The sequence below is a fragment of the Cavia porcellus genome, unplaced genomic scaffold (assembly GCF_034190915.1).
Source record: "Cavia porcellus strain 051 isolate PalLab524CR breed Dunkin Hartley unplaced genomic scaffold, mCavPor4.1 scaffold_2, whole genome shotgun sequence".
Taxonomy (NCBI): Eukaryota; Metazoa; Chordata; class Mammalia; order Rodentia; family Caviidae; genus Cavia; species Cavia porcellus.
Window position 1 is genome coordinate 68,120,759 of NW_026947485.1, and position 3,237 is coordinate 68,123,995.

General features: G+C 37.3%; 1 protein-coding gene across 1 annotated transcript in view; it reads right to left on the bottom strand.

The window, feature by feature from the left end:
- The window catches only part of Znf804b (zinc finger protein 804B), a 516,344-nt gene that overhangs the window by 176,648 nt on the left and 336,459 nt on the right, over positions 1 to 3,237 (bottom strand). The window lies entirely within an intron of this gene.

Below are 3,237 nucleotides of genomic sequence, written 5' to 3' on the forward strand. Positions count from 1 at the left end.
CATATTGTACTAGCTTCCCCCCCCCCCAAGGCAAACTATCACATCGTGGCTCATGGTTTGTGAAGTTTCAGGTCATGGTTGGCTGGCTTCATGGAAGACTCATCATGATTGAAGGACACAGAGGAGAAAGGTGGCTCTCCCACAGCGGTTACGAAGCTGAGTGCACCAGGAAGAACCAAGGAGAAAAGCGAAAGCTAGTGGCCGAGGAAGTCTGGAAAGATATGCCTCTTGTGATCCACTTCTAGCCAGACTCTTTGTCTTTCAACAACACAGTCAGCTACAAACCCACCAATGAGTTCATTCTGGACCCTGTTAGTGAATATTTTTCTCCCAAACCATAACATGCATCTGTTTTGTATTACTAAGGCCTAGAACCGAGGACTTTGGTGTAAAAGAGTAATGTGATATATTTAATTTCACATATAAATGAGTTAAAGTGATATCAGATTAAATTACTTATGCAGCAGTAAGATATATAAATTCTCTTTGAGAGCAGAGCAACAAAATAATTTTCATCTGTTGGAAGATAAAAAAACAATAAACTAACAGCAAACAGAGATGAAATTCAGAGGTGCTAATGATTTTTGAAAAACAGAGTAAAATAATTAAAAATGTACTTTAAAATATTAATTAGGTACATGAGTAAGTAAGAAGGAGAATGAGAAAAGTTAAGACAAAAGACTCACTGCCAGACCTCAGCAGTAATACAAAATACATGGAAATAAGCATCTATAGGAGGAAATTGATGAAGACATTAAACCAAAAGGGAAAGGACTGACAAAATTCAACGGAGACCAGGTTTAAGGGTCTGATGTTGCCCGAGATTTAAATGGCTAACATTGGCACTTGCCACAGCAGGCAGAAGTACTACAGAAAAAGTTCTCATTAGAGGAGAAACAGATATAACTTAAATCAATATTATGATACAAAACTTAAAGTTAGAGCATTATAGCTATTCTTGTAACTCTTCAGGGGAATTGGCAGTTCTTTAATAGGTCATGATATTCTCATTCTTAGTTTAATATACTGGCATGACAAATAGACAGTAAAACTTATCACAAGCATCCTGTTTTCATTTAACACAGTAGGTGTATTAAGTACAAGCATGCTGTTGAATCACTTTCTGTGATCCAAATGTTTTCCCAGTAATTACACCTAATACATGATTTATTAGAGTTATATTAGATTAAAAGTATTTTCTTTTATTGATGTTCTCTTGCTAGTTATACCCAAACATGATTTACTCCATGCTTATGAATAGATTATGAGTTAATGCAATACTAATGACATAACTCTGCATGAAAAACTGTATTTATTAAAGATAACTGACACTTAAACTTAATGACATTCACAAGCCAATTGTCTCTTCTTGCAGTATTTTCAAGAAATACATACCTTGCCTTTTTAGCTTTTGTTTTATGTAAGTTAACCTTGCCAACTTCTGCCCTCTTACTGACTGGTTTTTGTGGCTGAATTTCTTGATATTCATCCATTTTTTCTCTTCTTTTCTCAATTATCTTTTTTTACTTAAAACCTCACAATGGGTTTTCTACAAGTTCTTCTACAGAAATTCTTTCAAAGGTAATCACTCTCCTGGATCTTCTGCATCTGACAGAACCACTCTCCTTTTCCTTCTGTGCCCTTGGATAGACCATAAAAAGCCTCTCTTGCTCTGTTATTACATTTCCAAATAAATCCATTTTCCCAGAGGTAACTGCACGGTTGCTTAAGGAGCAGGAATTCATTCTAGGATAGGGAAATGTTTCTAAAACTGAAGCCATCTTGCTTTAGGTTCTGAAAACTATTGCCTAATATTAAACTTACTTAAGATACTTCTTTCTTTCACCATTATCATGTAGGAAGACCATCTGTCATGGCTTGTCTTTCTTGGGAAGTGACTAAATCCCTCATTATACCTCTCCTCTTCTCATTGGGCAGACCCTGAAGGATCTGAGGCCCTTGAGCAAAGGTAATTCTAGGTTTCTAGCACCCAAAGAGAAGGGTGACTTAACTAATGTACAGAAGGAGGGAAAGTCTCTGTACTATAGTCCATGTTTCTGTTCAATAAAATGACCTTCTATGATCAATAATTTCTCTTACTTTATATATCTTATAATTCCTTTCCCTTCTCTTTTTCTGGTTTATTCCTCTGGGGAATCTTCGGTTAGGCAGTCCTAGGAGACTAAATACTGCCTTCTCTAGCATGGCACTTGTGGCCCATAAAACTGTGATATATTTATCCTCACTTTGGCCAGGAGACTTGGAAATAACTCATTTCCTCTTACTTGATGCCCCAACCCATATGTAGCCCAGAGAAAGTGTGCATGGTCCTTTCTATGCTATTAGTAACAGTGGGGAGTGTCTGGGAGCTGTCCTTGTGGCCTCAGCTTCTCCTGTGGACTTAGGATTCGACTCTACTCTCTCTCATACTTTCAAGGGAACACTAATGTTGCCCACTCACTCAGTTTTGCATACTTAGGAACAAAATACACACAGTCACACTGCAGCTCCCTCCCTACCCCGGCTCTCCAAGTCTGTCCCCTGCCTCTCTCCAGTTCAAAGGGTCACATACTACACTTCTCTAGAAATGAGACATAACTGGAAAATAAGTCTTAGTATGATTTTTTTAGGGTACATATATAAGCCCTACCCCCAAAATAAGCCCAATCTAAGAACATCAGCCCAATGGATGGATTTAGTACATCCCTTGCAACACATGACAGATGTACTAAATTGTAATAATATAATTATATAGTTAATTATAAGTATTATTGACATTGATATGTAAAATAAGTGATAAGATACACTATAATTAGGCATTTGCAATGTCCAAATGGTCATCTTTAGATGAGTGATAAATGCCTTTGCAAACAGATGAAAGCAGCCTTTATTGACAAAGGAGAGTAGAGACATAATGCGTGAATAATGAATGCATGTGGCTGTGTCTGATATGGATCCTCATAACTCAGTAAGCTGTGTGCTAAAATGAAGTTACTTATTACACTCTTGTGAAATAGAGAAATGTTTTCTGGATTTTGCTGTCTGCCATTTTTTGTCCTTTTTTTTTGGGGGGGACATCATTCTTAATCATTATCATCTTGGTTGTTTCACACCATCTTGAACATCTTCATCTAATGCTTTGTGAAGCCCAGTCTGCAAGAGTTCATAACTTTGGTGAAGAATTCAGGGGATACAGTCTCTGACAGCTGTGTGGTCAGTGCACTATATGTAGGGTGC